The sequence below is a fragment of the Plectropomus leopardus genome, chromosome 18 (assembly GCF_026936395.1).
Source record: "Plectropomus leopardus strain MGB_pleo_1.0 chromosome 18, ASM2693639v1, whole genome shotgun sequence".
Lineage (NCBI taxonomy): Eukaryota > Metazoa > Chordata > Actinopteri > Perciformes > Serranidae > Plectropomus > Plectropomus leopardus.
Genome location: NC_142193.1, coordinates 16,505,531 through 16,531,353, shown reverse-complemented (window position 1 = coordinate 16,531,353; position 25,823 = coordinate 16,505,531). Strand labels below are relative to the sequence as shown.

At 40.5% G+C, this 25,823-nt stretch overlaps 1 protein-coding gene and 1 long non-coding RNA gene across 2 annotated transcripts in view; both read right to left on the bottom strand.

Moving 5' to 3' along the window:
• The window catches only part of col5a3a (collagen, type V, alpha 3a), a 118,742-nt gene extending 104,994 nt beyond the window's left edge, over positions 1-13,748 (bottom strand). The window contains exons 1-2 of the mRNA XM_042504860.2: positions 13,505-13,748; positions 13,337-13,397 (exon numbers count right to left, since the gene is read on the bottom strand). The gene's annotated coding sequence lies outside the window, so the exon portion shown is untranslated. The remainder of the gene's footprint in view (positions 1-13,336; positions 13,398-13,504) is intronic.
• Positions 13,749-21,631: 7,883 nt separating this feature from the next.
• On the bottom strand, positions 21,632-25,173 carry LOC148186467 (uncharacterized). The gene is made up of 2 exons (XR_015774879.1): positions 25,082-25,173; positions 21,632-24,443 (listed from the first exon to the last, which is right to left on the bottom strand). It is a non-coding gene; the product is annotated as an uncharacterized LOC148186467 (long non-coding RNA).
• Positions 25,174-25,823: the final 650 nt, after the last annotated feature.

Sequence of the window (25,823 nt, the reverse complement as noted above, 5' to 3'; positions counted from 1 at the left end):
CCTAAAAGAGTCTTCTTCAGCATTTGGCTATTCTAAAAAACCTTCTTCAAAGTCAGATGTCAAATTTTTCAGCAAAAAGTACATTTTGCTTCAATGTCTTTAAGTCTGTTTTTCGCAAGCAAAAAAAAAAGCATTAGCATTTGCATGATCATAGTTAGACATAGCTGTAAATGCACCATGCTAACCAAGCTTGCAGTTGGGGTTAGGGTTAGCTCCACCCTCTCTTCCAAATATGGTCACTTCTGGCTCCAAATATCCAAGATGGCAATGGCCAAAATGTCAAACTCAAGGCTTCAAAACATGGATGCATTAGGAGACCTGGACACTGCATTCAGGGCGTGGCCTTATTTATTCCTATGAAAACTGCTCAGTGGCACATGAAGCCAAAAAAGCTCTAATTATGCAGTATGAAAATACCTGGATCAGTGCTGTTTCTGCATCACAGGCCCTCAAGCTTGCACACTAGAGGCTTCTGCCTGCAGAGCCAGCTATTTCTGATTAATCACTCTGCTAACATGAATGGGAATCAAATTATTTAATCTTGCAGCTCTTTTAGACTTTCTATATGTTATCGGACTAAATGGATTAAAATCCCACTTTAAGTCAATAGGAAACATCTCTTTGGGCCCAATGGCATCACGTGACGGACCCAGGAGTTGTAATTCTACAGTTTGGCCAATCCAAACTGTAGAATTACAACTATGCCCTATGCACTTCTTATGCACTTCTTGGGGGCCTTGTTAAAAACAGGAGTCCACAAACCAATGGTTGACATCACAGAGGCTACAACCAGAATTGTATACAGTCTATGGGACAAACACATGAAACATGGACTTAAAATACAAGCTGCATGCACATCAGAGACAACAACTGATGAATACCTATATTAGAAAATCAAATTAAGGAACTAAGCCACATTTAATCTTTATGGTGTGATGACAGTAAACAGTGGTGCATGTATCACTTGTGTGGTGGGAATCTAATTTTCAGGCTGATGTCTTTCCATGACTCTGTCCAGCGCTGCCATTATCAGCGTGCATGGTTGGTCTCAAGTTGGCTAATCAGATTCAGTGTTGGTCAAGTTGTGTTATCTGGGCTGCCACGGTCCACCAGTCCGCCTATTCTGTGAGCTCTTAGTGGGAGTGCAGTTTCCATGCAGTCATGAACTATAAAGGGGAAGTCGTGTTGGCCTACTGCAGCACTGTGGGAAAGTGCAGCTCTTGCTTCCTCTGCTTATTTGGACCAATCTGGTTATAAATGGACATTCACAAGCAGGCAGCCCTGCAAGGACAGCCCAGAGCCGTTTAGTCACATTAGCCTCTTTATTATTCCCTATCTCAAGAGACCACAGTTCTGAGAGAGAGGTGACGGGGCCATGCATTTTTCCATTAAAGCAAGCAGAAAAAAAATCCACTGGTATGTTTCGAGTGGGTGTTTAACCCGATATGTTTACAGTAGTAATTTAGACTGATTGTCTGAAAGTTTTAGTCCCTAGAGGCCATGTCAGATTTCTGATTCACTTTTCTTTTTCCTCTCCTTTTGTGACACCAAAAGAAAATGCTGGCATTGTATGTTTGTGCAAACCACAGAAATGTTCCATCTGTACATTTAATGTGTCATATCGACAATTCTACATTGTTGGAATATATGAGTTGTAAATGGGCAGTGGAGGGGATGGTGGATGGCATGTCACCTAGGCGAGACTTGTGCCAAGCTGCAGACCACTGCGGACCAACACACAACAAAGTCACTCATTTTTAAGGAAGTCCTCACTGTAGTTTGTGCAGCTTTTTAGCTTCCAAATGTGGAGGCATCACTGCATTTCCTATTGGTGATAGAGCCACAAAAAGAGTTTTTTTTTTTACTGAGACATTGCTCTGTTTTCTATGGAGCCCCTAAAGGGACATGGGGGAGAATGAGATGGTAAAAAAAATTGATGGTGGAAAAAAATAATTAGTGAAAAAAATAATTAGATGGTGAATAAATAATAATAATTTTCCTTAGACGATGTGAGGGTCTAAGGGCAGATGGATGCCGTATGCTGTAAAGCCCTCTGAGGCAAACTGTGTTTTGTGATAATGGGCTGTATAAATAAAATTGACTTACTTGACTTGACTTGACATGACACCATCAATTTTTTGTCACCTTTTTTTTCACACCATGTAGTTTTTTTTCTCCCCCATGTCCCTTAAGGGGCGCCGTAGTTTCCCACCAGGATATTGCCACAAAAACTGGTTGTTTTTTCACAGACACTGATGCATTTCCAGCCTGGATGTACCTAAACTTAACCTCACATTAATCAAGGCATTGTGGAAATTGAAAGTATTAACATATCTCCTAGATAATAATGTACACATGCAACATGCAAATGTATGTGGTTTGCAGAAATCCATAATGCCAGCATTTTTCTGTTATTAGTGTTAGTGTTGTTTTTTATTGTCTGTCTTCTCCTTAGTTATTTCCAGCATATGATGAGGTGAAGGAAACAAGAAAGACTATGATAGAGAGATAATGAAATGAATAAATCAGATGCAGCTTACAATTTATGTGTTTTGACACATGTTCTGCCTGTTGCACACTTGCACAGTCTGAAACGACTCCATAAGACTGTGTTGAAACCAAGAATTCTTGTGCAAGTTGCATTCCTATACCCACTAGATCACCACAGACATATTCCATATCATTAGATTACAGGCCTACTGAGGTCAGAGCACCCACAGAGGAGCTTCATTGTTATGTGTGGTGTCAGATCAGAAGCCAGCGGGAAGGGATAGAGTGGATTCTGGCCTCTGTTCCTGGCCGAGGGTCAGATTGGACCCACAGCTGCACAGGCAGGGTCCTGCAGGATGCTGGGTCTGAGCTGAGCCCTGACAGGTGCTACATTAAAACTGCCCCGAAACCGCTCTCTCTGGCTTAATGTTGATCCCCTCATGCAGACGCCCGTGAAACAGCACTTTCATTGGCATGCTGTTAAACCAAACGCCGATCTGTGACCAAAGCACAGGGCGGCGTAACATCAGGCCTCCACAAGGCCACTGAGGGAAATAAGCTTCAACTGAGGGACAGACGAGACAGAAAGAAATGAAAAGAGAAAGAAAACAGATGCAGGAGCGAAGCTTTGATCTGAGTATCATCCTCACTCCCCTTTTCCTGTCTCATCTGTTGGATGACTGTCACTCTCCCTTATTTCATTCAAAGATCTCTATTAGCTCATGCCTGCCCTCTTTTTTCTCTCTTCACTCACACTTGTTCCAAGTCTCATTTACTCGAACTCTGACTCGATACAACAAAGCAGCACAGCAGCTTTGGAATGAGAAAAAGAGGGACAAACAGTTCCCTTGGTCTTCTAGCGAAGTTTTGTCTGTGTTCCTAGAATCCCCCAGTTGGACGTAGTAGCAGCAGCTGTCACTGTCGCTCTCTCTCTGGCCTGGCGCAAAACACCCTTATGCTTTTAATGGGTGATTAGTGTCAGATATCTGGCTGTTGCCGCCCGGGCTTCAACTGTGGGAAATAGTTGTGCCGGTTGCACCTGATCCAGGGCTCAGTTTAGAGTTTCTTCCTATCTGAAGAGGAACACCGGGATCTAGCGCACACAAAGCAAGACTTAGCAGATTGACTCTACAAAATGGTATTTCATTAAGAAAAGCACAGCTCTGCCACTCAGCTGGAGCCTCTCCAGCCAATGCTGGGCCAAGGGGCATAGAGCACCAGTTTATCCAAGCATTTTTCTGCCCAAAATCCCCATTTCCATTATACAATATGACAGTTTGGCAAGCCTTCACTGTGAAGCTGAGGAGGCATGCCGACAGTTATTGTGTGCATGCATTAGGGTGAGGTGAGGTGAATTTCTGAATCCATAGCTGAGATTTATTATGTACAAAAACCACAATCTCAACCAACTGAAACTAGACATGAAATGCCCCCTGTTCTGTTCATAATAAAGAAAAGGAACATGCTACACAGTCCCTGTTTTGTTGCAATGTATTTTTGTGTTTTGGGCAAAATATCATTACATTTACCAGAACTGTTGAAATGTTTCTGTTTCCTTTAAACTCTACATCTCACTGCATATAAAACAATGGTACCCTTTTGTTTTATTTGATTTCATTATTTAGACAAGGTCACTGCCTAAAAGAACAATGGCACAAATATTCTGGTTTCACTTTTCTACTATATCAAATTTGCTGGATTTGGCTTTCTCTTTTTGCATGTTTCGCAAGGATTTACAAACTCAGTCCTCCTGTGTCTCCACAGCAGCAGTGGGCTGACTCAATCACAGAATGATGAGGACCATGTGCTCTGCAAAAACATCGCCACCTAATCACCTGTATGTTGCACAACAACCTCATGCAGCTGTTTGGAGAAACTGGGTGGTGGAAACAAACAGAAACCCAGATATTAACATTTGGTTGTACAGTACAGTAATGCATACGCTGATTGTTTTATGAGCTTCTTTATTTCTCTCTCTGTCTCTGGGTCTGCTGGCACGACAGCATGTGAATGATGCCCTTCACCGCAGCTAAGAGCAGTGGGTAGACGGCTGTCTGTGTGACGGCTGTGGTGTCCTCTCTAAGACAAAGGGAACTTGGCAGGCTGCTGCGCTGCGGCTGGATCAAACAGGCCTTGTTTATTAGACCTCTCCCTCTTTGCTCTGCGCTCATCAGAGGCTGTGTGTGAGACTGCAGTCTGAAGTGTCTAAGAGATCTGCACACCCCCCGAAGACGGGAACCACTCAGACCACACACAGGGTCGCTTCAACCGCCACAAAGGAGGGCCACAGACATGGCAGACACACTCACTGTGCATGTGCTCTCTTTATGATTTCTTCAAGTTTGTATCTGTAGTGATTGGATACACTCATAAAGAAGATTTCAGTCTCTCAATCTTGATTTTTCTTTAGTTTGAGCCCATGGTGTCTTATGGTCTCATTTTTCACTCTCCCTCTTACTCTGCTCCCCTCACTAACCCCCTGCTTTTCTTTCTTTCTTTATTTCTGCCCCTGTACTCACTCTGAGAACAATGTCCCGCTCCTGCTCCGTGTTTTCCCATGGTGCTAGCACTGGAATGTGTGCCTGTTAAAGGTGATATATATTTGCCATCAGGCAGAGAGAGAAGGCCTTCATTACTGCGTGATATAGATAGAATGGAAAAGCCGAGGTTGAACACCACTTCCCAGAGACATTATTCATCAGCCTTCACTCTGGCTGCAGGGATGGTATCTGAGATTTGCACAGTCAAGATTCCCAGTGGTAAATCTTATAGCAGCGTGTCAGCAGAAGGCAGTGGGTAGTGTGCAAGAAAGTGAGTTGTTGTTTTTAAGAGAGTGAGTGTGATAAGTGAGAGATAATAATCAGCTGGATGAGTTTTTGTGGAGGGAAGATCAGGTATGGACAGGCTGCCATCTTATCCCTACATCTACCGTTGGGTTCCCAGAGAGTTATTGGCACTCAAGGCTGACACATGTACAGTAAGGAAGATTTCAAGTTTTGACTTCAGGGAAGAAGAGAAGAAGAGGCCAGGGTGTTTTCCATGTCTGAGCCCCTTTTTCCTCTAAATGTTATGTGTTTGACTGACAGACAGTTCTTCGTCTCCCACATCCTCCTATCGCTGCCCTTGATTCCCACGCTAAGCACCAGTGCTGATGGGAACGACTCAAACACACAGGGACACTCTTAAATTCCAGGATTTTTGTGGTGTGTACAAATCTGTCACACAGTTTTAAAAAAAGAAAAGGACAGATAGGGCAAAATGGCACACTGCAAAAAATTAAAAAGTCTGCTGCAGAATGTTATTCTAATTTATTCGCAAAGAATTCTGAACGTGGCAGATCAACAGTGCAGTGGCTTTGAGAAAATAGTCTGATGTATTATGCAGTATTGTGTATTACATGGCTCATGCAAATGTGCTTTAGTGGATGAGCTTATAACATGGAAAATTTCCACATTAAAATGTTAAAAAATGACTGCACCCATGTATTTGTTGAGTTGTGCACTAACATTATCCCAAATACTTCCAACAATGTTCAAACCCAGAGAAATAGGCTAAGTAAATTTATTCAAGTTAATTGTGAGTTTCATCACTTGTCAATGGCATCATATCCATGGATGTATATGGTGGGCTGGATACAACATTCAAGGTGGGGCCCCATTTATTCCTATGAACATTGCTCAGTGGCATATGAAGCCAAAAAATTTTGACTTCCCAGGTATACAAGTACAATTATCTGGATCTTCCACACTGCTGGGCCCATTGAGTGAGCGCAATAGACTTTCAGTTTAGCTGTCTGCTAACTTCTATTGGGTTAAAATGATTTAATCATGGAGCTCTTCTAGAATTTTAAAATGTATCTGGTATGAATGGACCGAATCATGGTACTAAAATGAGTCATTTAGCGGGCGTTGTGGCAAAAAAAAAAAAAGTACACTGATTTACAGATGTCTCTTTCTCAATGCACATTTAAGGGAAAAAGTATTTTTCAGCCCAGTGGCGTCAGATAACAGATCAAGAAGTTGTAATGACAGTGTGGCAACTACAAAAATTGGCTTCAAAGCCCAGTGCACTTTCTGGTGGCCTGGTCCCCTTTACCCCCTCTAGCTGATGGGGAAATGTCACAAATACCAGATCACAATCACATCACAATGTCACAGAATTAATACCACCAACACAACATGCACATAAAATTCTTTTGATTATGATTATTTCGACCACAGATAACAGCGCTGGGCTACACCATGATTGAATTAGCCACATAATGTTAGTTACAGTAGCTGTTTGCAGTGTAGGTGGCTTATCTAACGATAGCAAATTATTGTGATATACACTTAACATTACTTGCGGCTATTTCATTAGAATCAAATGACAAAGCCCTACTGTGAATAAGTATGAATAAACGTGAGCAAACATGAATTAAACTTTAAAACATTTCCTCATCCGTGAACAAGATTTCTGCCTGGACCGTATCAGATTGATTTTTTTGTGGGACATGGTTATTGTTTAACAAGAAAACAACAACTCCCATGATACCATGCTACTTCAAGACAGCATCAAAGTCCATCTTTTGTTATTGTTTATTTTGAGAGACCCCAAGCAGCAGAAATTACATACTATCTGTTTTAAGGACTGAAATGAATGATGAAAATTCATTTGTTTCAGCCTGATGAATGTGTTTTTCAAATTTCATAGAGGGCAAAAAATCTGCAGCTATGACGACAAGTAGGCTAATTATATTTTACTTTTAAATAATAAATATTTATTCTATACTAGATTTTCTTGGTATCTAAATTCTTCTTGTAATATAGCGTATCGATCTCTAAAGCACTTTCTTAGTCATCCGCTATCACCAAACTGGCATGAATATTGTTATTGTTTTTTACTGTAAAGCATTTGTGGCAAGTTCCTCTATTCAACTCTCCTCCTTGGAAAAAGGAGCCTGAAAATATATAAATGTATTAAGGCTCCTACACTACAGTGCTGTAACACAACTAGGCTACGTTTTAACAGTGGGAATTTCTAAATGATGGATATTGGACTTACATTTCAGGTTTTGAACCAGAGCAAAATTGTTTGGTTTTAAGAGGCTCTGATTACACTGCTTGATCTGTTTGTAGTAGTTTTATGGCATTTTTGGACCTCTGCTGGCCACATCTGTTGTTTTGGAGAAGTTCTGCAGCTAAATCACTGCATGTTCTGCGACACACAACTTCACTAGTGCTTTAGCTAATGTGAGAGTGCCTACGTAAGACAGAAATTCAAATTTTCAGCTGATCTGTTCATCTGCCCCCCATTTTTTGCAGCATAGTGCACAATTCTCAGGGTGACCTTACTCCTGTTCACATTATGGAGACATTACTAAAATGGGGAGGAAGTTCTCACACAAGAAAAGGATTTTCATGCATGCTCAGCCAAGGCCACTGAGCACTCTTATCTCTCCCTCATCGATCCCAACCGTGGAGAGACGCTTTTCCCACACAGAATCCCCTCACCCAGCAGCATAAACAAACACACACAGCCTGCCATCTGCATGTGGAGCTGCAGAGCTAAGACGGGACACACTGAGAGCTCATTAACCCAAACATCAGAGCTACTGAAACCTGCACACAGTGGCCTGTCTTGTAAGGAAAGGAGAATTGTAAAAAGTTTTATGTAGTCAAGGGAGAATGTGAAGTTGACTGAACGATGGAAAACATAAGATTGTGCAGGGTGCCAGGCTGAGTCATTCAGGTTCATAAAGCCAACCATTGGCCCACACAGCGCATGTGTTTCTGTCATCAGAAGGATTGTATGCCCTGAGTGCCTGTCACTTTAGGAGTTTTTGTTGCTTTGAACATGCCAGCGTTCAGGCAGCCCCCATCAGGACGAGGAGATGAAACAGGTTTAAACCTTGTTAAGGCAGGGGTACAGATGTGTGTGAGCCACACGTGTGTGTGCAGAGAAGACCAAACATCCAAGTAACTCAAAATCCAGAGTGTGTAACAATGAAACCCCCACCTGTTCAAAGTTTCACTCAGCTCAGTCAAGGTCAAACCTACCCTTCATCCAGTAGTGTAATGTCACTAAGTATTAGAACTCTGTTACAGAGGAAGTATCTGTACTTTACTTGAGTTTTTATATTTCTGTCAACTTCCACTTTCACTTGATTACATTTTCTAAAAAAAAAAAAACATGTACTTTTACTCCACTACATTTCCCCCAAGCATTTTAGTCATTTGCTACAAAATGTACAAGGAAGGGAGGAGGGGATGGATGGATGGATGAATGAAGGAATGGGAAGGAAGGAAAAACTGGATTTTGCTCTTTAAATGCTTTAAATTGTAAAATAATAAAGTAAAAATGGACCTATTTTCTTCATTTTTAAGGTGGTGTATGTTACACAGAAATAAACTTCATAACCCTCTGAGTTTTGGCCACTTGATTTTGCTTGCTTTTACATTTAATATCATAAAATTACTTAAGTACAATATATCAGCTACTTTAAGCATTTTACTCAAGTAATATTCTTATAGGTGACTTAAACTTCTACCAGAGTCATGTTCTGGTAAGAAATCTGTACTTTTACTTAAATATGGCTTTCAGTTACTTCATCCACCACTGAAAATATCACAGGAATTTTAATCTCAAAACTGCACTTGGCACTGTACAAACCAGTTTTAACTTCAAGTAATTGATTTGGGTACTGTTTCCCAATCAAGAAACATAAATTATAATTAGCTATGATTGTAAAAGTGCAAATGCCAGGCCTGGCATCCTGCATCCTGCACAGCTATTTGCTATCACTACCTAAATTCAGCTATCCACTCAAAGTTCCTTCGTCCAAGACATGACATGATGGAAAATGAATTTTGCGAGGGCTGCACTAAAAATGAAATCCAGGCATTAGTCACTCGCGCTCCTTCAGTGCTGTCACAGGAGGGACTTTCTGACTTCAAGTAAACGAAAGGATTCCTGAGGACTTGCCACATTTTGCTCTTCTTTGATGTCTCCCTCTTGAGTGCCTGATCTGATCGCTATTCAAACAGTGCCCCACATTCATTTATTTAAGCCTTGATTTCAGCAACCACAGGGATGGTGGTGCCTAATTGTGGTGTGTGTGTGTGTGAAATGTGGTTTGTAAAGGTAGTTATATCCAAAAATCCAGTTCAGTGTTTCGACACAATCTTTTTCATTGCCTACTGTGTTTGAAAATTAACTCACGCCGCCTAATCCAGATCACTCCTACACACTGTCACTGGGATTAATACTACACATGGAAACATTAAAGTTGAGGCTAGGACTTGGGTTTCAGCAGAACTTCAAACAGTCTGGGGCTTGAGGCCAGTTTGCGTAAAACCACTAAATGAGCGGACCCCATGTGAAGGAGAGAAATTCCCTTGTATATGAGGGCGTGGACAGCCCACTTCCCCTGTTTGCGACCCCCTCACTCCTGTGCCCCAAGCCCCACTGTGATTGCACTGACCCTCTTCCTCCCAGTGCCCCTAAGGCTGCTCTTATTGTAGCAATGTGGGACTCCAGTGCTTCCTCCTCCCTGTTTGTCCTACAGGAGCTTGGAGAGACAAGGGAATTAGAACAAGCTGTCGAAACAGCATTTCCATGGGAGCGCAGGTCAAGGATACCCCCAAGATGGCCTTTCTCATATATGTGGGAAATCCTCCTCCAAAGCCCACTGCTAAACCGGAAGACGCCCGTGTCCCATATATACAGATTCTTTTTTAAAAAGTTGCTACAGTCCAAAGTAGACTGAGGAGAAAGTCAATATTACTGATCTGACAACAGCAAATGCAACCAAACCAGACTTGCTCCCAGCTCATCAAATACTGATCCTCTCAGTGGCCCTTGGCGTCAGATACGACTCACAGAGGTACCCTTTAGCAGTGGTATGATGCTCCAGGCAACTGCCATAGTATAAAGTGCGAGAAAGCTCCCATAGGGCGGGAAGAGGGGAGATGAATGGCTAAAACAAACTCAAGACTTTCAGCCAGGAGACTGTTTTTCATTTCAGTCAAACAAGTGATTTAAATAACAATGTAGAATATGTAGCATTCTACTATGTCACAAGATATATGTGATATGTGTCATGTGACCTTACATTACGTTAGTCACAAACATACTTATTATGAGCCAAATCATGTTTTTCCTACACCTAACTAATGTTTTTAAAGAAATCAAAGTTCCAGCGCACATCAGGATGCTCAGGTTGACACTTATTTGTTAATAGTTCACATTAAAAACTGGTATGTTGCTATATGTTGTTCACTGTATCACTTGTATCTTTTTATCCTATAAAATGTATATTTTTTATTGAAATTAACTCCACACAGTAACCTCACAGTTAATATGACTTTTAATGTTGAAACACACGTCTCATCCTCTGCTAATGTGTTGATTTAAATGGATTTAAATGGTGATTAAACACAGAGCGAATCTGATGAAGCAATATGTGAAATGCGTAGTTTGCTCCTTCTGTTGTTTTTAATGTGAACTATTAATAAATAAGTGTCAACCTGAGCATCCTGGTGTGCGCTAGAACATTAATTTCTTTGATTCATTGTGACCCTGCACTGGCTGGCACCCAGGAGAGAGGCACAGCTGTGCACAATCTGTATAAACAGATTCTGCATATGTATGCAAAGACAGAGACACGATCTTGGTATCGCAAGTTTTCTATCTTCTGCAGTTTGTTTGTGGTTTAAGGAGTATTGACCAATCACGTCTAAACAACAGGTAATCAGTCAGTGTGGAGAGGCATAACACATTGGTCGAAATACAATCTCAGCTCCCATCAGCTATTTCTGGTGATGAGTTAGCTATTTATAAACCTTTTCTTTTACTTATATGCATTCTTATGAAGATATCTGTTCATAGACATTAACCAAAATGTGCATGGGTAAGGAAGCCTTGGCTCAGATATCTGTTGTCTACAGTGGATCAGTCTGAAATATTGGCCCTAAACCGATGGCCTCTCACAAAACATTGGTAAATTTTGTGTTGAGTGAGTGACACAGTCTTTGCTGTGTACTCCACATGTTATTGTAGTAGCATGTCTGAGTGCATGCACGAACACTGGAGACAGGAGTAGGAAAATAAATCAATGGCATCCACTTGCTTGAATCACAGACCGATTCCCAGTAATTATGTCCCATAATGGAGCCAATAGTGTAATTAGGGGTTACTGCAGAGCAGAGTGTATGGACCACATCTAGGATCCCCCGGGGACTGCGCGTCTCAACATGTTCACCAGAGTGTGAGAACCTCAACCCATAAGCACACCTAAACACATAAAGCTGCTCCAAATACAGCACCACATCATCTTACATGACAAGTTTGATATCAAATGTTAGTGTTTAATTAAATAAAACTGAAATCTTTCATCCGACTTTCTCACATAGTACATTTAATTGGCACTCCAGATACACTGTTTTTTTCAGTTTGGGTGGAGGCCATGCCACTGTGAGAAGCCCATGAGACATGGGATCTCATGACACAGAGCGCAATCATCACTCTTTCCTTTGACTAAAGGGATACAAATGAATCAAGCAACAGGTGATTCCAAGACTGTTTTTCTCCTCAAAGCAGCAGGTGCCTGCCTCAGTCCAAACAACCCAGCAGGAGCTTTTACTTTCGAGTGTGAGAACCACAAAGAAGGTCCAAGTGTACATGAGAGCTGCATCGCCTTCTGACATTTCCAACACTCTCTGAACCTACATGGATAAAGTTCTGCTATGCCTGCAATGAAGCGGATAAATCTCAAAACACAGTTTGCAAGTCCAGTGTTCCACATACAAATGCCAAAATAAGCAAAAACACTTTAGAGCTTGCTCTGATTTCTCCAATTATCTCCCCATTATAGCCATGGCATTTTGCTGACTGTGACAACAGAAGATCCTGAACTATTAGGATAATAATAATAATAATAATAATAATAATAATAAGTGGTCGGTTTTTTAGGTATTAGTATTTTTTCTTTCATAGTTGTGAGTTTTTTTGATAAATCCTACAGAAAGGTTGGTTGACAACTGACTGAAAAGAAAGAACTGGATTTTCAAATTTATAAACATTAGTGTGAAACAAGGCTTAATTTACATTCATACTAGATCTCCATCTACACCAAGCAACAACCTCCATGGCTGAAAAATGAAGCTAATTCGCAAGTGCCAAAAACTGCAGTTTATCAAATGGCCACTTAAGGCTGTCTCCAAAACAGAGTAAATCCCCATAGACCCCAACTTTACAACAGAAATAAACACTTTACAGCCTGATAACCGCCAAAAGGGCTTGTTATGTGTAGCTAATTTCAACATTCATGATTTATGTAGCCTGGTCATAATTTGGGGGCTTTATTCGCTCACTGAACTCAGTGAGAACAGCATTAAATTAAGTTTCTCTGTGTTCAAATTAGGGTGTAAAGCAACATGGAAATTACTGTCCACCTTTAACTTCAATATGACTACCACTATTTTCCTTATTATGCAAGTTCAGTTGAAAGACTGTGAACTTAAGTGCCAAATTAAATCTGACAGATGTACTGACATGGCAATGGATTTTTTTAGTAGAAACAATGAAACAGGCAGCTAGTTTCACACGCTTATTGACATCTGTCAGGTTTCCCAACTACAACGTCCTTTTCAAGAAAATAAGACAACAGTAAACTTTCTCTAAACACAGGCAATAGTAATGACCTCTCTTAGCTAGTAAACAGAAATGGAAATAAAAATAAATCTGCATCAGCCATTAGGCTATACATTAACTCATAACTCCATGGTCACACAGACTTAAGCATCCATTTACATTTTACACAAAAATAAAACTCTTCAGAGGGAAATTATTAACCCAAAACACTTACCCTCATTTGACACACCCACCGACGTACACCTGCGGCGCTCAATACTGTGCTTTAGACAGCTCTGTAGACAAAACATACAAAATTCACACATTTCGATAAAGGTAGGAAAAGATTTCCAACATTAATGTAGCTCTGTTTATTTGCACAATGTCAGTGTGTCGCACTTACATCCCAATGTTGACCTCCAGGGCGGACATCTCTCACACTGAATTCGCACACTGGTGTTACAAATCTGACACCGAACAGCGTACACAGCCGTTCCTCATCAGTCTTCGCCCGCTAGCTTAGTAATACTCTTCTGCATTAACAAACGAAACAATTTATGTGTTTTATCATTTTTTAGAGGAGTATTTACCTGAAACTCTTCCTCTCCTGTTAACTTCAGCTGTCGCTCCGAAGCGTTATCGCGTGTGACGTCACGTGAGCGCGCCGCATTTTCAGTCTATTTGTGGATATAAACAAATGTCTTAAAGTGACAGTATCAATTTCACACAAGAAGTTCAAATTGTAGTATTGATAGTGGTAGTAATAACTAGTAACAATCCAGCATCATTATTTGTCTCTGCTGACTATTTCTACCTGGTTACGTATAAGTCACTCAATTACATATTATTTAGTTCTGCAAATTTTGTGGGTTGCGATGTAGACAGTATTTTGGCTAGAGTGGCATGGTTGTAAGTTACCAAGATGTTATGAGAATAAAGACTAAAGTAAGCAAATTCAAGAACTTTAACCATCCATTCTGTATAGTTTAGAAACGACAGACCATAATGAAACAGTGGTGGTCAAAATGTCAAACCATTATTTACACAGTCAATAGTCATCAGGAATGTCCATATGCACTGATTCAGAAAAACCAACAACACTAACTAACACTAACCTGAAAACTCATGTCACATGACTATTTGCATAAACTGCTTGAATAAGAAGCAGCATGTAAAAGGCAGAATTTAACTGCGCCATATTTGCTATCACCAAAACTTTAGCTAGTGTCATTGGCATCAGCTAATGGGGATCATTTTAAATAAATAAATAAATAAATAAATAAGCCTGTAATTTGTCATTTTGATTAAATCACTGGTTATCAAAGCTGATTTTCATTTTCGTCCACAAAAGGCTCACATGATAGGGGCATGACAATTCAGGCAAAGGACATGTCTAATCAGGAAGTGAATGTGGGTGTTTGCATCATTACTTTGCAAAGCCTCTGTTTGTAAAGTGTAGCCTAATCCCTCAGTTTTCAAACTTAGACATGGTTAGCAGCATCTTCAAAAGTTCTGTTTTACAGTTTCCAAATTCCAGAGTAGAGAAGATGCTCGGCACAAATGTTGCAGAATGTACGTATTTTACAACAAAAACATCCTAATGTGGATGTCGTCTTAGTTGTTGATGGTGCCCAAAAGGCATAGATGCATTTCTCCTAAAAGGACCATAACTTAACTGACTTCTGTTTTTACTGCTGGGCACTGCAGTGAGTATTCGCTGTCCTGTAATCTAGCCTCCATCCTACCTATTACAGGTGTTCAGTTGAGAATCAGTGCTACAGTCTTGGAAAGTGTGATAGGTGGCATTAGTGCTCCTAAAACGCCCGCCTCTACCTCCGTACTCAGCTTTGATGGTTGAGGGCTTGCAGGGCCTGACAGCTGCTCTTAAATTAGAGAGTAGGAGAGAACACAACAGGACCCAGGAATGTCTGGATTGTCTGGATTGCCTTTCTCTTCCGCAGAGTCCTGGGAAGATGGCTACAGCTAAGTCAAAGTTTTATCAGGGTGCTGGATAATCTAGGACATCATTTCTACACATAATGCATTCCTTATATTCTAAACATTCCATTGGAAATGCCAACTGGATTAGGGGCATCAGCGGGGGGGCACATATGCAGGCAGTGGATATTGGAAGATTAATATATTTGAGCAGCAGGGACAGAGGAATTGAACATTTCAGGTATTTGTGACAGACTGATGGTCTCTGCCCAGGGTCCAACAGCCAGGCCATCCTGAGGTGAAACCTCCTCTCCTGCATTATCACACCTCCTTCATTAGTTGCTGGGGAGACAGTGACCAGGTCACTGGGGTCAGTGTGGCCACAGGCATGGTTATAAAATTGCTCAGACAATGAAGTCAGCCTCAATAACGGTGTAGTGGCCATTCAGGAGAGATTAGCACTACACACAGCCCGGGACCCACCCAGGAACACAACCTTTACCCAAAGCTGCAGGACACAATGGGCAGTGAGGGAGGATCGTCACAGAGTTTCCAGACAGCAAAACCTTGCAGTAGTGAGGGGCTCACATGAGGTGGTCAAGCATAGATAGCAAGGCCTTGAGAGAGGAAATGGTGGAACAAGAGATTGGGGGGTGAGAAGATGGGCAAAATGGAGCAGACGAAGGAAGAGAGATTAAAGGAGTGGACTGAGTCATGATGAAGCGAAGCTCAGAGGCACAAGCTTCCAGATAGTAAGAAGGAGGTTGGATCCAGCCGTCATGCTGATTTTCTCCTCCTCCTGCCACAGACCAGCGTGTTGTTTTCCTTCAATATGTTTTAATAAAAGTGGAATTACAGCAAGCCCTCCTCTCTCCGGTGCCCCTGGGTGGTGTGATGTGGAATGTCTGCTGCTGTCAGACACCCCTTCCACCCACTCCACACCACAACCAAGCCTTTATGAAAAGGGCTGATACTTGCTTTGAACATACATATGACCCATGTGCCCCATATCCGAAGAGCAAAATAATGACATGAAAAAATCTATCAGATGGAGCAATTACCTTATAAAATGAGGGGAAACCTGAAATTATTTTTTAAAAAAAAGATCTGAGTGTTCAAATTATTATCATATGTGAAAAGAATAAAGCATAGGAGTTATTATAATTTGGTTCTCTGTATTAAGTCTGACAGACATTTATGGGGGGGCATGCTTTTTTAATCTTCTTCTCTCTTTTACTCTTTATATTCACACTTGATATCATTTTTTTGTATTATATTGTTTTGCTTTTTTCGTGTGTGTGTGTGTGTGAGTCTAAAATGTACACACACATATACTTGTACTGTGTTTTATATTGTTTTGTATTTTTAATTTTTCTTCATTTATTTTTATTTTTTGTTGTTTCCTCTGTTTTGTTTTTCTTTGTTTTGTTTGTTCATTTTTTTTTCTTAGCCTTTAGTTTCTGTACAGGGAGGTTGAAATTATGATAGAGGAAAAATTTATGGAATTATGAAATACCAAGCAGATTTTTAAAATATAAAATGGGGGCAGAAATGTTTTTCTACAATTACAAAATAAAAATAACATTTTTATGATTTAAACATGTATTGGAGTTACGGTCATTATTTATCTTTATTTATCACTATATAGGCCAATAGATTATTTGTTATTCTGATGTACCATGGGTGACACACGTATTTGCGTAGTTTTCCAATTAAAAAAGAAATGTCTTTAGTGTATGTCATGAATAAGTTGATATGATGACAGTGAAAAATAAAAATTAAAGAAAAATAATTATAACACGATAACAGTAAACTGGATTTATAATTCCAAAGGTCCATTTTTTCATCTAGATATGTGAAAACGAAGAAATAACATAAATTCAGTAGTCTTTTTCAGCTCTGTCACAACAGCTCATCTGAGTGTACAAGGATGATGTTTGAAATAAACTCCAATCAGCACGGTCAACAATCCTTCAAGAGTTTCCTTTTTAAAGCAGGATTGTCAGCCTGCAGGCACAGAGCACTTAAGCCATATCGACCCCAGCACTTCACTCTAGTCCCACCCTGTCTTATTCCATTACTGCCTTCCCTATCACTCAAGTGTGCCTTTAGGCTCGCCTGAAGAAGGAATGTGCTATCCACCTTTCACTCCATGTTCAGGAAAACCTGCCACTTCTCCAAATTCATCCATTTTTCTTGACTTGATCTTAGAGCATCATCAGCCACTTGTTAATGAACAGCTGCTGCGGCGTGTCTGTTTACGATAGCATCTCTTGACCGGATCTAGCTCTGCTTCTGCCTTCCACAAGTGATGAAGAGGAGGACGGGTGGGGGTAATAACCACACATGTAATCTCACACCGCTTCAGTGGGCTGGGACAAAGGGGCCGGGGGCTTCTATGATGGATTTTGCGATCAGAGACTGCTTGGCCGACAAAGCAAGCAGGCCTGTTGATTTTGGCAAGGAGTTGGTCTCATATTGGACAGTACTGGCAGGATTCAGGCTAGACACTCACAAGTAGCTGTCCATATACAAAGCATTTATATCATTTAAGCATACACCAAATATATGCATTGTTTGTCTTCTTATAGGAAAACCTCTGAGAATTCAACCATGATATCTCTTTAATGGAAGTGTTTATGTCTCTGGCAAAAAACCCTTGTTTCATCAACTTTATCAAAGATCATATGAATGTGCAGATGGACCTGGGGGTGGGTTCGGGGGGTGAGCAGGTACACGCTAATTATCCCATTCTTGGTTTCTTCAGTTGTAATTATACCTTAGTGGTGTACCATCATTGTTACTCACTGGCTGTTGTTTTGATTGCGCACCAGTCAGGTTTAGTGTTTTCTCCCTGTTCTTTTCTTAAGGAAGATCCTGGCTCAGGTGGGCTCTGCTGGGACATGCAGAGGCACAGGTGAGGCTGTGGGTGCAGCCTCTCTCACCTCAGTGTGGAAGTGTGGGAACCACTCAGCCGCCACTAGTGCATGAGTAACAAGGACCCTGAGGGAGTGTGGCGTAATCTCCTCTTAATACTCTAGTCTCTCCTCTTTCTCTCACTCGGTGGAACACACACATTCACTCAGAGGACTGAGCGCACTCATGCATTTATCTCAATCAGCATGCATTTGTAAACAGCAATCTTCAAATGAAAGCTCACTCAGAAATCACATAGTCACAGAGGCATATTTGTATAGTAAATACAGTCACAGCCAGGTAAATATTACCTTGCGTTGGTTCCATTGTTGGACTATAATGAGTGAACTTGCTGAAGAGGGCTGCATAACAAATCACATCTTAAAAAATAACCAGTTGGACAAGTATGAGACACACATTTGGAGCTTGGTTTGGTTTGAGTGGGGGAATAATTATTTCCAATGGACGACTTGAGATTGTACCTGTTAATACAATGTGAAGTTACGATGCATAACATTTTTCGAGAGCATTTCACAATACAACAACTCAAAAACACAAGGTTTTGGTACAACCGCTATCTTGTCCAAGATCAGCGAGGCTCCAACTCCCCATGATGAACTGGTATCAATAATGGATAGATTAAACACAAAGAATGGTCTAATAATCCTTGTCTTAATGTACTCAATTTGTCACTCTGAATATAACATACATTTTTATATTTCCAAATGAAAGATACTGTACTATTAAAGAATATTGTAATTTACTTGAATCAACAGGTCATTAGAGGAATGCTTCATTCACAAAATGACCATTTTTATATTAGTTAGTCATGCCATGTTGAATTGTATTTGTGAAGAAAACTTTGTTTTTCTTGTTTTTTTCACATGCCTCCATGGAAAGTGCTCAACATTATGCTTTATTAAATGATTGGGAACCAAGTTTAGTAATGAAAAAATCTTTGTAAAAACATCCGTTTGTAAATTCACACAACTTGTGCAATGTAATCCAAATCTCGTTGATCCAGTTGTATGATAGCTACTTTCCAAACACATACACTTTTGCAAAAAAACCCTTTGTATTGGGGTGTGACTTTGAAGAAAGCATAGATAGATTCTATTTCAGCTCAGTTTTAAATAGTAACATTTTAGTGAAAATGTTTGGACAGCACTGAGCATATGGCTGGATAAATGAGACTTGGGTTATCCTGCTCGAGTTGTATGAGAGTTTTTAAGTGGGTGTTTTGATATAGTTTTGTTGTTATTAAACATATTCCAATCAATAAATCAACATATTCACCATTTGCCATGGAGGCTTGTAAGAAAACCAACATTTTCTTCATGAATTCAAGATAACACATCCTGACTAATTGGGAGGAGCGCTGAAATATGGCATCAAAACAAGTAAAACACAGCCACCCACTGAGAGCAAAATTACATGATTGCTAGTCAAGTGCACAGGCAAAAAGAGTGATGCTTTCCTAAATGAATAAGATTTGTAAAACCATGCACTGCACAAAACTACATACATGAAGTTTTACACTTTCACCAGAGCATGTTGTGCTCAAGGGAAAAGAATTGATTATGACGTGTAAAGTGGCCATCTCTGTGAAGGAATGTGAAGGAATGACAATAAATTGCTGTTTTAATACAGATTTTATAGAGCTGTGTCGGTGGGGTGGTTGGGGGCAGTGGGCTGGCAGCTGTTGCTGGTGTGTGGGGGCCCACAGGTCTCGGCCTACCCCTAATGGCCAGACCAGCTGTCGGAGTTCTGTCTGTAGGGGCGCGGGGCTTCAGGAGGCGGGGAGGGCATGAGAACTTCCACCCCCCTGTCCTGGGGGGCGGGTCCCCGCCTTGTCTGCCCTCCTCTGAAAGGGGGTGATTGATGGCGCAGGGTTGACACCATGCTTCCCCAACAATTGACTCAGGAGGGACAGAGGATGAACAGAGAGCTCAGGACCCCTCCATGTCTTTCTCCTCTGGTTTTCAGAGGCAAATGTGGGATCAGTCGCAATTATAATTCAGTCATTTTTCTCAATATGTCTTTTATTTGACATTTTTAGTGGAGCATATGCCACTTGAAACACTTTTCAAAGCTGTCACTACAATAATTCTGCAGACAAACTCCAGTTATTTTCTGCTTTATTTGTCAGATTACATGGATTTGAACACGTTTTTTTCAAAAAGCTTAAATGACCCTCTGCCTTTCGTTGAGATAAGCCCTCTTGTTGCAGCGGGCCTCCAGTGCCCTCTTCCTTACACCAGTTCAATTAATTGCGACAACAGAGCGGAGATCCAAGGTGCATCCAGGGTGGACAGTGTCTCGGCTGCAAGCGTGTGTGTCAGGTCATCACCGGGTATCAGCCCAAAGTCTCAGCACTGCGGCCTGCTAACACAAACCTGACCTTTTGCACTAAACCCCAGGATCCTCCCTGCATCCCTTTCAGCAAGTTGCCAGCACCTCTGTTCTCCTTCAAGATTTACAGCCCTGCAGAGGGAGAGAGGAGGTGGAAGAGGGGAGGGAGAGGGGGCACTGTCCAGCAGCTGTTCATAGTGGTCTTAAGTAGCTATTTCACACGGAAACAGAGTCATAGCTTTCTGAATTCCTCCAGCTGGCCAGGCTCCAGCTTGGTCTGAAATACATTCCCGCACAGAGATGTCTTTGCACTCTCTGCCCTCCACTCACACTGCTCTGTACATGCAAATACCTCCAGACCTTCCACTGAGTGTCACTCCAATGTCCACCCCCATGCAGATTTATATATCTGAAATAGAAGCAACAAAAAATCTCCCATCTTGATCCTAGAGACAAGAATAATAAATTCCATAAAATCTCTCCCATAGGTAAAAAATTCTATTCCCTTTCCTCACTCTGTCCCTACCCTCTGCAGAGACAAGTCGTGTGTACACATACAGGATTTAATGGCCGTTTAGAGAGCTTGTGTGAAAGTCAAACACTTTTTCCCACAATTCAAAGAGAGATCCATCATTCACGTGTGTTTACTTTAGGCAAAAAAGCCCCAGTCTCCAAGTCACTGTGTGTGTGTGTGTATGTGTGTGTGTCACAGAGAGTGGGTGGAAGGACAAGATGAAAAGAGTCACAGTAAGAGAATCCAGATACAACTCTGATAGAAACTTCTGTTTTTTGTGCACACGATGACAGATTAATTGATCAGGGGAATAGGACTGCACAATGTTTTCAATCTGTTATAACCTAAGCAAACTGGCTTGATTTCTTTCAAAAATGGGATGAAGGCATGGAGCAACTTATAAAAAGAAATTACCGCAAAATTAGCAAGAAATTAGTAAAAAAAAAAAAAAAAGTATAAGAAAATTACGTCAAAATTAGCACAATAAACAAGAACAAACATGGAAATTAACTGCAAAAAAGTGCTTAGAAACACTGACAATTGTATGATAAAATTTTAAATATACACACACACTCATATATATAATTACAATAATTATAAATACAGTTTTCTTGACATTTTCCACTGGCTTTTTAAAAAATAATTTTCTAAATCCACTAGTTTCCTCAATTTTGCAGGACACTTCTTACCAAGATGCTCATTGCCTTTTTTCCCATTTTTTAGAGAGTAATAAAACTAATTTGCTCAGGTTTCAAAGGTTTGAATAATTGTGAAAGTCTTCTGAGAAAAGAACACAAAAATTGATGTTGATTCAGGTTTCAAACAGGACTTTAATTACATGAATACACACTTTTTACAATAACATCACGGGGCATAAATTCAAAAACTTCCTCACTACTTATTATAGTATTAAAAATGCAGAAGATAAAAACATACATGAGCAAAGACACCACAGGAATGTCTTTGTTGTTTCTTTGATGTGTTTTTTTCTTTTGAGAAATTGACATAAGTGTGGAAAGGAAGAGGTCTGGAGAACAAAAAGTGTGGTATCCTGGGAAAAGCAGAGGTGTGTCTTTCCTAATTGAAGATCCCAACAGAGCAGAAACAAAGAGATATCTTATCACTGTGGGACTGTGTGCTGTGTTCACGGGGGCTGCTTGTGCCTTCGTCACACACATCAGAAGTGTGCCTGCGATCTCTTTAAACCTCAGAAGCTCACTTCACTTGAGGCTGAAGCGCTTACCCACAAACCCTGAATGATAAAGAGATCATACAATTATGAAGCAGCGATAAAGGAGACAATCCATTTCATCAGCCTGAACGCTGCGCTGCAATTGGCCCCGACGTCTGTCCGTAGGGGGTCTCAGCTGCTGATTGGCCATGACCGGTTTTGTAGAGGGGCTTCTAATCCTCTCCACACTCTCTGTGGGTGCTCTCAGGGGCTTTTCCCACATAAATCAGTCTGGCCTGGGTGGTAAAGTCATCACGTCTACTGTGTCCACAAACACTGCCTGTTAGCACCCCTATCACATGAAGCGTGCTAGCTCTGAAAGGCCACCAAGCATGAAAGGAGGGCACTAGCTGACCACATTATAAATGTAGGCTCTTACTGGTAACTCCACTTGACACTGGACTGTTAGATGTCACTGTACGAAGAATGTGCTGGAGAATTTTTAAAATTTCTACCTCTACAACGACCATTAGACTTATATAGCATGAGTATGCAAACTCAAATATTTTGCTCAGAAATATTAAAGATGCCCTCTACTCAAAAATGTGTTTTCCTTATGTTTATGTCCTCTAAAATGTTTGACCTTGGCTATACTAACTGATCTGTGCAAAGTTTAACACTGGAGAGGTGTTTTCACATTACTCCACTGAAGAGGGTGATGCCTGTGCACTTCCCTAAAGTGTGATATGTAAGTGCACAAATTCAAAAGTCAGTTGGCATATATGGGGAACAGACTTTGATGCCTCCAGTGCAGATGCCTCCAGTACAGAGCGACAAAATGACGTAAAAATCTTAGCCAGTCGTTTTATATCTGAATGCAAACTTTGATTAGACCTCTGGGAAATCATTACATAATAACAAAGTGACAATTTGAACACACTGTAACATTGTAGCAGGTTTTAATGTATGTTTCACTACAACTAATGCTGTGTCAGCCACTGCCGGTTAGCCTAAAAGCTAACAAACTGAATATACAAGTAAGAGATGCTAAATTTTGGTGCACAACAAACTCCTCATCTGACTGAGGGTGCCATGACATTGTTCCAGCGGCTCATTATTCTGAAACTCCCAAAAATGTATTAGACCAAAAGCTGATTTGTCTGATAGCCCATTATCCTGAAAATGAACACTCGCTGCTCAGAAGCCCCATTACTCCAAAAATACACATTCTTTCATTCCTGTCATTATAAAGATTCAAAGCCTGTAATCAGTCAGTCCTGCTGCAATACTTTTTTTCTAAGATGGTGAGGGCATTACCCTCCCCAATATCACTACCGTAACCAATCGCACTCCTCATGCCTAGACATAACCAACCCAATCAGTTAAGACAACAAGAAACCCACTAGCCAATAAGAGCAGGGTAGGGCAAGTCATGCCTTCTCCGTTGTAGGAGAAAAAAAGATAAGTGAAAGGTCCAAAAAACTCTGTTTAAGAAAGTGTTTATTTTTGACGCAAGTGGGCCTTTGAAACTATGGCTGTTTGGTTTTAGGGCAGTGAGTTTACAGATTATTGGGGTTTTGGAAGAATGAGCTATCAGAACAATTGGCAGTCCCCTGACTGGGTGCACAAAAATAAATAGCTGACTCACTCTGATGTTTCCCCGGTGCTAGATGCTGCTTTTTCTCTGGTCAACCTGGCGATAGTCTCTCATAGCCAGATATCTCCATATTTTGTTGTGTCAGCCCTTTTTTTGTTTTACTTTTAATGTTGGAAAAACATGTTAAACTAAATATGAATCATAGTTGAGTACATACTTTAAAGTGTGCCTGGAGGGGGACTTTAACTTATGTTGGTCTAACTGGCCCCTGCAGTGTACGAACACACTCCCCTGCTGTGTGAGTGTGGAGCAAGGCGCAGTTAAGTAGGACAGTGATAGTAAGAGTATACCGTTTTACCTCTCACCCATGGGTGGTCTTCACTTAACGGGCTTTGGTCAGCTTTCATTCTTGACACTGCAAACGTACAGTATCATTCACATGCAGTTGTGGATAAAAGCCTTTCTGTTAGCAATGTGCGTCACAATAGTGCTTGTTATCCCAAGGTATCAAATGCTCAATAGGAGGAATTACAGAGTACTTTGTACAGCTGGGTCTACGAAATCAGAAAGGTTGTGCGAGTAAGATAGCTTCTACATTAAATGTATATATAAATGTAAATGTTGCCCTGCTATTTCTACAGATTTACACCTATTAACTATGAGCAATACTAACAGCTGTTCAAAGGAGAGTGCCGCTCTCTGTCCAACAGAGAGCGGAGTTATAAATCCTGACCTGTCTCCTCTATGTTTGTGTGATTGGAGATTCCCCCTGAGTCCTGCCCGAGAACTTTGTCGCCAAGGCTTCCAGTCTCACACTTTCTCTCCAAAACAAACAAAACACTGGCTAATTTCTTCTGTGTGTGTTTAGACAGAGAGAAAGAGAGCAAGAAAGAGAGAGAGATGGACAAGATAACGTATCAAAGATCTAACACGATTAAGAATTCATTAAAGTTACAGACAATGAGTGGTAAAAGAAGTATTCAGACCCTTTACCCTAAGTAAAAGTACTAATATCACATTGCGAAAATTCTCTGTTACAAGTAGAAATCCTGCAAAAGTAAAAGTATTCAATGTTGAAAAATCTAAAGAAAGAAATAAAGAGAACTATACACCAAAAAACACACATCTTTAAAAACTAAAAAAACCAACACCAAAAACTTTTTTTTTTTTTTTAAAAAACTCCCAAATAAATGTTTGTCAAAATTAATTTCCTGTCAATCAGCTGATTAATCAACTAATTATTTCAGTAGTATTTGTATACTGTCATTTATTTCACAAAACATCCTATCTTATAAACTCTTGTTAGGTTTTTTATGCAAAAATCTTAATTTGCAAAGTAACTTAAGCTCTCAGATAAATGTTGTGCGGTAAAAAGTACAATATTTCCCTCTAAAGTGCAGTGGAGAAAAAGTATTTAGTGACATGAAAAGTACAAGTAAAGTACAAGTACCTCATTTGTACTTCAGTACAGTACTTAAGTAAATGTACTTACATTCCACCACTGTAGACTCTAATATGAAAAAAATGTCCCACAAAGAAAGCAGAGGCTATCCTACTGCTGTTGTTCACACAAGACTTAGTTCACTGTTCTCTTTCATTTCTGAAACAATCAAGGAAAGGTCGTATTTCCAAAGGGAAGGGCTGGAGCAGCCACTTCGACTAATGAGATCAGAGCGAAAGAAGACAAACTGGAATTTTCTCATTGGCTCTTTATTTTGTGGAGTCAAGCGGCGTAGATTGTAATCCTCCCGAGCAAAGCATTTTAGCTTGTGAGTGAAGAAAATGGAAAGTCTTCTCGATCTATCAACAGTTTTTAAAGTTTGCTGCAGCAAGTCTGAATACACACAGGGGTTTGAGAACTAAGTGCAGCGTTAATAAAACACCAGATGACGTTAAAAGAATAACAAATGAAGAACAACATATAAAAAATTGAGTCAAAGAGATTTTAATTTCCTCTATTCTATTGTTAAAACAACTGCTACATTATCCACAGAGTACTCTTCCTCTCAAAAACAAACGGCTCCGGTAATGCAAACTGGCAAAAATACTGAATAAAGCACCTTACAAATCAGTATTTCTCTAATACTTTGCTATTTTGAAGATGGGCCAGCACAGCACTTACTAATGTATGCTCACCTTTTTTTCTTGATAATTAAAGATCCAGACTCTCTGGAGATTTTTACCAAATAAGCCAAATAAAAAATGGAGGTCTCTTCCTCTCCAAAACAAATGCA